The following is an 11,328-nucleotide window of genomic DNA, read 5'->3' on the forward strand; positions in this document are numbered from 1 at the left end:
AAATCTATAGCATTTTCTCTTGAGTAGAGATTTGCATTAATTTGAATGTACTTACCTTAACACTTCCTATGGAGTAGTTACCCCAAAATTGGTGCAAATCGAAAAATTCCACCGTTTTCAAATTCAAATACTTTATAGCGTACAGATTTGCATAGGAACTTGGAAAGTTACCCCGGACTTTAATACTATAATTCGCATTCCAGTTCGCTCCAGCTCTGACTCTTAAGCCACATGCCGTATAGGTGGGTGATAAAGCACAATCGTCGTCCTTTTTAACCTTGAGCAAATTTACTTGTAATTCACAGAACGGATGAAAGCTCGCACATCCAATGGGCGCTGTCGGTCTCACAATGATAGCTGCCTCCTCGTCGTCTCTAACATACACTGTAGGTGTTAAGATCTAAAGAAAATTTCAAAAGGGATTTGGTTTTAATTCAACCAAACAAAATACAAGCCAACAAAATTCACAGCTAACGAAGAACTTTAGTAGCCACGACAATTGTTTAATGTCCCAATAATTTATTTAAATTGTTTCCCCAAAAACTTCTTTTGGCATCACCCAAACTATTGTTCCAATTAGCTATGTGGTTTTAGTGTACGAACTATTCATACTGTTTGTAGAACACACGATCTAGTTAAATATAGAACGTACCTCAATTCCGATGAATCTGTCGTTACTAGACGTAACTGAGCTAGTTGCTGAATCGGCCGTGTGACTAACTGCATATCCACATCTGATCTAATTTGGCACGTTGAGAAGATGAAAACATGGTTAATCTTAGATTTTCATATATGTCAGTTATATCGCTTTTAAATGTGTGGTTTGAATTGAAAATACAGCCCAGTTGTACGAATAAAAAAAAACAAGCGGTTACCATGCAAGAACGCCTACATTTTGCAAATAACACGCGATTTTCTTACAATTAGGGGCCATAATCTAGGATGTTACAGTTCGACATGCGTCAAAATCAAACTCAGATAACAATGTGAACTCTGAAGGGTCCACAGGTTAAAAACGCGATTTTTCATACAACAAGGGCCCACAATCCATGACTTTACAGTCTGATATGCGCAAAAATTTAATAGTAACCGGGATCGTTGGGATATAAACAACTATGTAAGTTTCATCAGAATCTGATAACAATAATGACCTCTAGAGAGTCTACAACCTTGGAATTACATACTTTTATACAATTTGCTTACAGGGAGTAGCCATTTTGTTTCTATCCGATTTTCACGAAATGAAATTCAAACTCAACTATCATTACGGTGATACTTATAAACAGTATTTAAAATCTGATAAACATTGATCCTCAAGAAGGTCGACAAGCTAAAAGCGTGTGTTGGTACAATCAGTGTTTTGAGATAAGAAATGTTGCCATTAACTTCAACGTAGCACATGCGGGAGCGATTCGCACTCGGCATTTGTAAACAAAATTGACAATATTTTTAATCAAAAAAAAAAACCGATTGATTACTGTTATTTATAATATTTCTGCCACACCCAACTACAATTAAGCATATCCAACGGGTACAAATCCACTCTTTTTAAATCAAAGCCACAGTAGATTGCTTTATCCGACATTTTAAATGTACGTCTGTAACACATAACGGCAGGGCCTCGTGTGCAATAGCCAATCAAAGTACTAATCTGATCTGAGTTGCGCAGTAGTAATACGCCGTAATTATGAACGTCCGAATCAATTTTGATAAAAACAACGCTTGATTTACTTTATTGTCAATATTTGCTGATAAATGAACGTTGTTTCAGTAGATTGTGCTGCGTATGTGTAATAAGTACTAATAGTATAAAATTTACTTATTTTTAAGATGGTACATGCATTAATAAAGAAATCGAGTTTGCCACTTGGAACTAAAGGCATCCAATCGTAGCTAAAAACAAGCACATCAGTATATCTCAGCGTTTTTAGTTACGTTCGCGTAACTAGTACAATCAGGTGCCATAATCCAGGAAGTTATGATCCAATATGCGACAATATCAACACGAACCGAGATCGTTGTGATATAAACACCAATTTAAGTTTCATCAAAATCGGATAACAATTGTGACCTCTAGAGCGTCCACAACCTGGGTATTAAATACTTTTACAATATTTGCGTTACACTATTTGCGTACGAAGAGCGGCTTTTTTGTAGAGCGGTTTCGTTCCGATTTTCACGAAATCCAAACTCAGTCACCATGGTATACAATGAACCATTTTTAATTCATCAAAATCTGATAAAAATTGTGACCTCTAGAGTGTTCACAACCTAAAACGTGATTTTTCTGACATTCAGGGGCCATCGTCCATGTAGTTACGGCCCCATACATGCCAATATCGACGGGGATCGGGATCTATGGGATATCAACCTATATTGCATGTTTCGTCCAAATCTGATAAAAAATGTGACCTGTAGAGTGTCCACAACCAAAATGTGAACGAACTGACGGACGTCTGTACGGACAGGGGCGACGACTATGTACGTTCACTTGAAAATGAGGGCATTCAATGTGAACTCTATTAATGTAACGTGCCATAGACAATTGAACAGCAGGGAAAATATACTGCCAGGAAACGAAACATACGCTTACAATAGCTACGCTTTTCTGCCATCCATAAAGGTTGTCGCATTTTCATTATTTTGTACGCAATGGGAGGATTTTAAAGACGCTCAAATTGGCCAAGGGCAAAAACCACCAACGTATAATTTCCAGTTCGTCCTAGAGCTATGGAAACAGCTGAAACGTAATGAAGTCATAATGTATAATTGCTTTCAGTAATAAGCTGCTTGAAGCAATGGAAACTGTTGAAATTTATTAAACTCTTTTCCCCCTTGAATCTAAACTTTAACGCATAAACTTTAACCTCTAGGGAGTCAAATTTTTTAAAAGGTCAAAGGCAATAACTCTGTCGGCATGTATCGGAAATCGGCGACATAAAACTGAGTATCCAACGACCATAACTCTAGCGTAAAGTTTCATAAATCGCTGAAAGTCAAGAGGCTTCTGAATCGCACGGCCCATAACAATTTTTAGTCTCTTAAGGGTTGACAAGCAATTGTGGACGACAGGCAACCGGTCATACCTACGAATTGACGGATTGTCGGGGGTGACGACACAATCATTAAAATGCTATAATGTGTCACGCTATATAAAGAAGTCATAATGGAAATTAGCTATGGACTATAAAGTTGAAGTGATTATATATAGTCATAATTCTAGAATCGTTATAATCTGGTGGGACACAGGGTATTTTTATAAAAGAGGTAATCTGGGGGTGGGGATAGTAGACAATCTAAATAGAACACTGGGAGAATATTAAACCCCTAATGTTTCGAATATTTCACATAGGTAATAGTTACCTGAAATCCAACAGTCTGTATACCAGCAGCTTTGATTTCATTTTCTGTTAGTAATGTCTTTGCTTGAACATCGGCTGATTTTTGGAAAGCAAAAACTGTTTTGATTAGTTTATTATTTACATACCACGTGACAGTATACCATGTGCTATTATGTGCAGGTAGTGTGGACGTCTGGAAGTTGCATACAAACTCATACCTATTCTCGTCATCTTCTTTCAGTGGCAGTATTCCCGCATTCACACTAGTTACATATTCTGGATGATCATCTACAAGTAACAGGGCATACAATTGGTTCTAACTTTTGTTTAGGGGGGTGGCGGTAATTGAACATGTAATGTGCATCAAGCCTGATTAATTGCCTGCCAACGAGATTTGATGTTGGTTACTGACGACTTTAAATAAATCATCAATGCTTCTCATCTAATGAATTTCTCTTTTAATTTGTACGTAATATAATGATAATATAATTACCTGACAGGTCATCTGAAATTCGAAAAACCAATATTATATTTAGCACGTCTTTACAAGGTTAAATTCTTTTGATTGAAATGAATATATTATGCCCATAATCATTTCTTTAGGCTATTGGGTTGCTTAGATATTTAAGGGATAAGAACATCTTCGCCAATGAATAATCGGGACGTTGGTTATTATCGCAGCAATTGTACTTGACAATCGAGATTATCCTGTGAAAACATTAAACTCTCTTAATTTCACTCAGAATAGTGTTATTTGACTGAATTTTCCAATGCATTCATTTGTCATGATCGTGTTTTGAACAAGCATAGCAAGAACTACCAGCTCTAAATCTTACATACTACAGCTTAAAATAGAGAGAGACATCAACAATTCCATTTCGATATTTCACCAATTCACCGAATCTTAACATATCTCATATTGGCATTTCCTTTAGTCTGCGAAAAAATACAAGGAACCCATTCAAAGACTTGAAAATTGTTGTACCCTAATAAATTAAATTCTTTTTCTCAGCCTAATAAACCAGGAAAATATATTACTAAGCGACATTTGGCGTCTATTTTAACATTTATGATCATACTTACCATAAACATACATCATTCATCAGCGGTATGGTTTACGTTTTGCCACTGAGAGATAACGTCCTTGGTCACAGCAAAGTGTCAAGCTTTGTTTTACTTGCCTCCAAATGTGAAATGATTCAAATTAACTTATCTATGCATACGCAACGCCAAGTCTTAGCGAGCTCTATAAACCTCGTGACTGGATAAACCTTATCCATATTCAACTTTCGCCCTAGAGTTACCCCCCCTTTCTGAAATTCTGCCCCTATACATGTCATAGGGGGTGCTCCATTGTCAGTCCGCGACGTCCTGAATTGATAGAATTTCAATCAGGTGATACGGAATTCAGCTCTGTCACAGTTCTGCCAGTCCCGTCAGCTGGGATTGTGTGAGTAGAATCGTGACCTATTTTAAGTAACAAATATGGTTCCGCTGTCGTGATTGGTTGAGATATGTTTTATGCAGTCGGCACTTTTATGTGTTGTACTCAGAAATTCTCCCGTTCACTGGATTGACACTATTTTTGGAATTGAGAAAATTTAATTCCGGAACGTTCAATCGAGTATCCCCAATCGGGTGGTTTTTCCAAATTTGGAGTTATCCCCCTTTTCCAAAAAAACAACTTGAATGCGATAGAGGCTATCGATTTTATTGATTTTTTCAATAACTATATCGATAAGCAGCGCTCTATAACCCCCCTTCCCAAAATTATCCCTCCCTATCGTCTTTACCGAAAAGCTTGTGGACGGATAAAGGCTAAAGTTATTCCCTAAGTTTATGAACACGAGAAAGATCAAATTTCTATAAGGTTTCTTATCAAATTTGTTCAACACCAAAGTCTGATAAGTTGCTGTAGACATAGCTACTGTATGGACATACTTCAAAACGCTTTGCGTGGTTATCTTGTAATACTGTATGTGGATTCAAAGAAATAATCAGCTATACTTATAGGACGACAAATAAGTGGCGTATTTATCCTTATAAGACGTGTTTTAAAAAATATATCAACATTCTCTGCCATTTTAGTTGTTTAGTTACAAAATATCATTAAATAATCTGACCACCCTGTCTCCGCTTTGCCGCCGTATTTAGAGGGCAGTTGGATAGCTGCCGAGTTGGTCCTTCGTCTCTTGCACAGCCGTTGAGATCAATTGGTGCTTTTGTCGAGAATAAGAGTACATTTCAACATTGTAATTTTTGTCCGGGGAGATTTTGTCAGATTTCTCAATTCAAAGGCTTAGTTGTCCAAACAAACACTTACTTGTTAACCATCGGTGGTCGCCATAGTAACTAATGCAGTCAAGTTAATGAATGAATAAAGTCGATGAGTTTTATCCAAATTTTATCAAGCTCGGAACAGTATTCTTAAAAGTTCAAAGCGTAAATAATTTTTTTAAGGGATTTATATAGATGAATAAGTTAATAAATATTGTCACACGAATGTCCATTTTGGCGATTGTTTTCTGCGTTCAATAAATGCACATCTTACGTAATTGAAATGTAATATTCCGGCACGTTCGTTCATTTCTTCATCAACACATATATTTGAGGCTGTGGCCCACCCTATGTCTAGTGTGTTAATGGTCCCTATGATTATTTGGAATAATCAATGCCTGATAATATAAAACCTATTAAGTATGAAATGAAAGATATGACTCTAAATTGGCTTACAAAAAAAGAAGATACGTACCAACACAATAAGACGCATATCCAGAAAATGTTCGTCTTAGATTATATGCCAGAAACTTATCACAACGTTTGGTTTCTATCTGGATGGTTCGAGCACAAGGGCCACTTCGAGTATGCACACAAAATGTTCTATTTTTTACGGGACCAGCTACCGGATCAGCACCTGTTGTAAAATGTACAATCATTTGTATCGGTCCCTACGTCCAGTAATATACAGACATACGTGTATTTCATGACATCTATGTGAATCACTCGCAATAATTTTTTTTTTATGTTTTTGACTGGGTGCTGACATTCTGTCGGACATACAGGGATTGAGACTGGACCTCATTGAAAGGCTGACGTGACCGGCTCTTCACTACTTAGTTTCCGAACCACACAGCTGATGAATGGGTGATGAGCCAGCAACTTCTAATGCCATTTATATCGAATGCTTATCAATTATCTGCCATCTTTGCGCTTCTGACAACCTCCGTCTCGTCAATGTCATAGACAACGATCTGATTTTGCAGAAAGCGTGTACTGTGATAAGACGAGGATCAGTAATTCTTTCCCTCAAAATCTGAATAATATTTTTAAAGATTTATTCTCCTTTCTTTTGAAACGTGTCCATGCTGCTTGTAATTCGTTTTATACCGCAATACAGGCTATGAGGTTTTTTTTGGAACCAATGGGGTCATAAGATGTTGGGCCACGGTGGCTAAGTGAGCGAGGCGCTGGCTCGCTAGCCTGGAGGTCGCGGGGTCTCTCCTGGTGTTGGTCGAGAAAGTTCATCGGGATTTTCCAGCGTGGTTTCCCCTTGTCAGTGGTGCAGGAAGGAGGGCCTGACAAGTTCAGACTGATCGAAGTCCCATGTACACATTGGTGTGCACGTAATAAAAGATCCCTTGACAGTAGGAATTCGATATAACAGACAGTAGAGCCGCATGGTCCTGAAACAATGGCCCGAGAAATCCCTCTCTGGCCATTGGTGGATTGGCTTCTGATATTCGAGCTTTTGTGTCTATTCTTCCCGTTCAATCAAATATCAGAAGCCAATCCAGCAATGGCCAGAGGGGTATTTCTCGGGCCATTGCTTCAGGAATATGGATAGGTCTAATCAAACGAAACACTGCGAAGAGTATGTAGAGCCGTTGTCCGGGCAAAATTTCCCTCATAGCAAACTGTATGGTGTATGCCCGTCTTCATTAGCCCAGTCGGAGCAGAACAGTAGGGTGTTAAACCCCATTTCATTTCTCCTAAAATGTTTACCCCTATTTGCTCAACATCGAAGTTTTCCTTTCGAATAAGTTGCAGTTGAGACAAAGCTGCTGTGTAGATCTATTCTTACATTTTATGTAGTAAAACGCATAGAAATGATATTAGAAAAAAACAAAATCCCGTACCACACAATTTGATAAAGTCCACTCAAGCGTCTTGGTTATAAACTAAACATTTTTTACAAAAAAAAGTGGACTGAAAGAATCCGATTCTAATTGCACCCATGCCACTTGGTACACACATTCAGAAACGTCGCCGGTTTTCTTCTACTTTACGATCAAGTAACAGTATATTTGTTTTATCAATATGCATGTATACCAACAAATTTGTTTTAAAACATTACTCCGCATACCTCCGTGCCCTTATCGAATAAGTAATGGTTATAATTTTAAATATAAATTTTTTTTTAAACTTGGTTTGAATCACATGGGTCATGAAAGCATAGTTCATAAGAGCACAAACCCTATCAAAATTCAGCGTTCCACATCCTTCCGTTCCGGATTAAACCTTATGAACGCGATAGAGGCTGCAGTTTTTAACAGATTTGGTTCAAATTTGGTGTTATATGTGTTGCATTTGAACAATGCCAGGAGGAGTCCTGTTGATTTTCCATGTTCTTCCCGTCCATCTATTGCATGCAAAATGTGATCGTATCGTGCATGACAGTGGCATGAAACTGTGGGATGCCCTATTGAACTGTACCAGTTATAGATGTTTGGACTTGTTTTCACCCATTCCCCGCCTATATTTTTTAACTTAATAGAATCACATTAAAATCTTCTACTTAAACTTCAGTTTTTTGTCTTTCTTTGCTAGTTCAGTACTTTCTTGGGGCAGTTCATGACGATTGAATACCTTGCAGCTAAATAGCTTTTAATTGTATATCTGATCACATACTAGCAATATATTAAAAAAGGCGCGATTACGTTTTCTCTGTGTATAAATATGATAAACATTGATATTATACTGCTACATATATATAGATAGATAGGATAAAGAATGATATTAAAATACTATATTGATATCATATCCTGTAGCTAAATAAGATAAACAGTGATATTAAACTACTTTAATGGTGTCGTACCTTGTAAATAGATAGGATAAACAGTACCACAGTGATTAATACCAGGTGTTGAATTAGATATTTTAACATAACGTTGTCCGTACCATCCTTCTGTGATAAATCTATCAGATAGTGGAGTGGTTGTAAGGTTCCTTACATTTGTGGCAGATCTTCGGTTGAGATTAGTAAATGCCATTGGGTTGGTACATGGATCTGTATCAAATTTTAACAAAACAAGCCAAAAGTGCGGCTGGTGTCCCAAGCCGAAATTGCAAAATAAATAGATGACACATATTAATTAATCGCACATTTATTTTTTTCATTAAGTTTCATCATTCTCTATCAGATAGAATCAAGATTATCTTGTCCCAAACCATCGACAAATGAAATCGATTAGCTCTGCTTAGCTTCAGCTCGAAATGTTAATCATTGAACTCAGTCAAGACATTCACCTAATGAACATCTACATCAAGTTTAAACATTCACCTAATAGGTCCTGCGCCAAGTTTGAACATTCTACCTCAATTAGAAGGCGAGTTATTGTGTTCCAAAGTCTCGGCGAATCAAATTGTTTATCACTCTGCTTACCCTCAGCAAAAATGTTCATTATCGAACTTAGTCAAGGTATTGATATAATAAAGCTATACAACAGAAATGAAATGAAATGGGGTTTAACGTTCTACTGTTTTGCTCCGAATTGGGCTAATAGTGTCCTCACTCTCACTTAATTAAAACTAAAGTTATCGTGTCCCAAAGCATCAAACAGTCAAACTGCCTATCTCTGCTTATCCTAAGCAGAAAATTCTGATCTTTAAACTCCATCAAGGCATTCATCAACTAATTGACAACTACGCCAAGTGTGAACATTCTAACTCAATTAGAATGAGAGTAATTGTGTTCCAAAGTCTCGACCAATCAAATTGATTATCACTCTGCTTACCCTGAGCAGAAAATGTTCATTGTCGAACTTAGTCAAGGTATTGATGTAATGAAACTATACACCAAGTTTCATCACTCTCACTTAATTAGAACTAAAGTTATCGTGTCCCAAAGCATCAACCAATCTAATTGATTATCTCCGCTTACCCTAATCGGAAAATGCTCATCTTCGAACTCCGTCACGGCATTGGCCTAATAAACACCTACACCAAGTTTGAACATTCTAGCTCAATTAGAAAGATAGTTATTGTGTTCCAAAGTCTTGGCCAATGAAATTGCTTATCGCTCTGCGTACCCTGAGCAGAAAATGCTCATTGTCGAACTTAGTCAAGTTATTGATGTAATAAAACTTTACACCAAGTTTCATCACTCTCACTTAAATAGAACTAACATTTCCTGTCCCAAAGCTTCAACCATTCAAATTGCTTATCTCTGCTTAAACTAAGCAGAAAATGCTCATTGTCTAACTCCATCAAGGCATTGACCTAATAAACACCTACACCAAGTTTGAACATTCTAGCTCAATTAGAAAGAGAGTTATTGTGTCCCAAAAAGTGTGACGGGCGGACAGATAGACGGACGAATCCATTTTAATCGTCCCCTGCTTTCTTCGAAAGGCGGGGTACAAAAAAAACCCACCACCATAATAAAACGGATTACTGATTATCTAATACAAAAATATTCATGTCATGGATCAGAAACTATACAGCAACAGAGAAAAAGTTTAAGATTCTACGAAAAGTCGCGTTTCTCGCTTATTGATCCTATACAGGTCACAAGTTTTGTTTGATTCTATAAAACGTTTATACCTATGACAATTCACTATAATCGAGTTCGAATTTTGTCAAAATCGAACTGAAACTTACCGTCAAAATGGCCGCTCTCAATTGCGCAAATAGCGTAAAAGCATGTTATACCAAGGTTGTGGACCCTCTAGAAGTCTCAATTTTTATCGGATATTGACGGAATTTGCAATATAGGATTTATCCTAAAGATTTCGGTTCCTTTCGATATTGGCGCATGTCGGAAATAGTACGAACATTCGCCCTGTTTAGCTGTTTTCTGTCCATGTCTTGCAAAATGTGGGCGTATCTGGCATGGCAACCGCTTGTTTGTGGCGGGGGTTTAAGAGAAGAAAGATGGGTTTCCAGGCAACGAAACATACGCCCGCAGCAGCTAAATCGTCCGAGGATGAGTCGTCGAGGGTGTCGCATATTTGAATAGAATTCTTCGTTTTACTAATCTAAATAATGCATATATAAATTTCATACATATATGATAAGTTTTGTCGCTAGAGCGTTCACGGGGTGCTATACAAATTTAACCAGTGGCATAACTCTAATAGAAATTAAATAGGATTCTTCATCTCACTAATGTAAACAACTCAGTAGAGTGTTCACAAATAAATTATGGATGACAGACGGATGGATGTAACGGCAATATACGACCACATTTCAATGTGGGCGTATAAAAAGTGCTTTAGATCAAAAAGTCTATCGTTATCACACAAAGAGTAATCATAATCAGTAATCTTAATCTTAATTAGATGTAATCTGTAATCAGGCATTTTCTGATAACTGGTAATTATAATCTAAGGACTGCTTATGCATGATAAGGTTTAATGTCGCCTCTCTAATCTAGTGGTTTTGTTCCGGGCACTCTCTCCCTAACTGCTTAAAAAATGAAATAAAGATATGCCTTTTAAACATTACTCACCCGTTGTACCTCCTAACCTTATCACAGTTACCATACCTTGGCTGTAATACTATTCATTAAATCAGTAATTCCCACCCTCAACAAGCGGCTGCCATGCAAGGTACAACAATATTTTGCTAGAGGTGGACAGAGAACAGGGACAATCAATAGACCTTACCTTCTCATTTGCCCACTGTGTATTAACAAAATATACATGGTATAACCCTCATGTTGTAAGATATAGCCATCATTATGAACACAAAATGTAAATTTGTTTGT

At 37.2% G+C, this 11,328-nt stretch overlaps 1 protein-coding gene and 1 long non-coding RNA gene across 2 annotated transcripts in view; both read right to left on the minus strand.

The window, feature by feature from the left end:
- LOC126831703 (uncharacterized) overlaps nucleotides 1-3,855 on the minus strand; it is a 37,386-nt gene extending 33,531 nt beyond the window's left edge. Inside the window, exons 1-4 of the mRNA XM_056103103.1 lie at nucleotides 3,835-3,855; nucleotides 3,364-3,629; nucleotides 653-739; nucleotides 56-400 (exon numbers count right to left, since the gene is read on the minus strand). The gene's annotated coding sequence lies outside the window, so the exon portion shown is untranslated. The remainder of the gene's footprint in view (nucleotides 1-55; nucleotides 401-652; nucleotides 740-3,363; nucleotides 3,630-3,834) is intronic.
- A 1,974-nt stretch (nucleotides 3,856-5,829) lies between these two features.
- On the minus strand, nucleotides 5,830-11,106 carry LOC126831707 (uncharacterized). Its single transcript, XR_007684268.2, has 3 exons — nucleotides 11,071-11,106; nucleotides 8,437-8,628; nucleotides 5,830-6,255 (listed from the first exon to the last, which is right to left on the minus strand). It is a non-coding gene; the product is annotated as an uncharacterized LOC126831707 (long non-coding RNA).
- Between the last annotated feature and the right edge of the window lie 222 nt (nucleotides 11,107-11,328).

This window comes from Patella vulgata, chromosome 9, assembly GCF_932274485.2.
Source record: "Patella vulgata chromosome 9, xgPatVulg1.2, whole genome shotgun sequence".
NCBI lineage: Eukaryota > Metazoa > Mollusca > Gastropoda > Patellidae > Patella > Patella vulgata.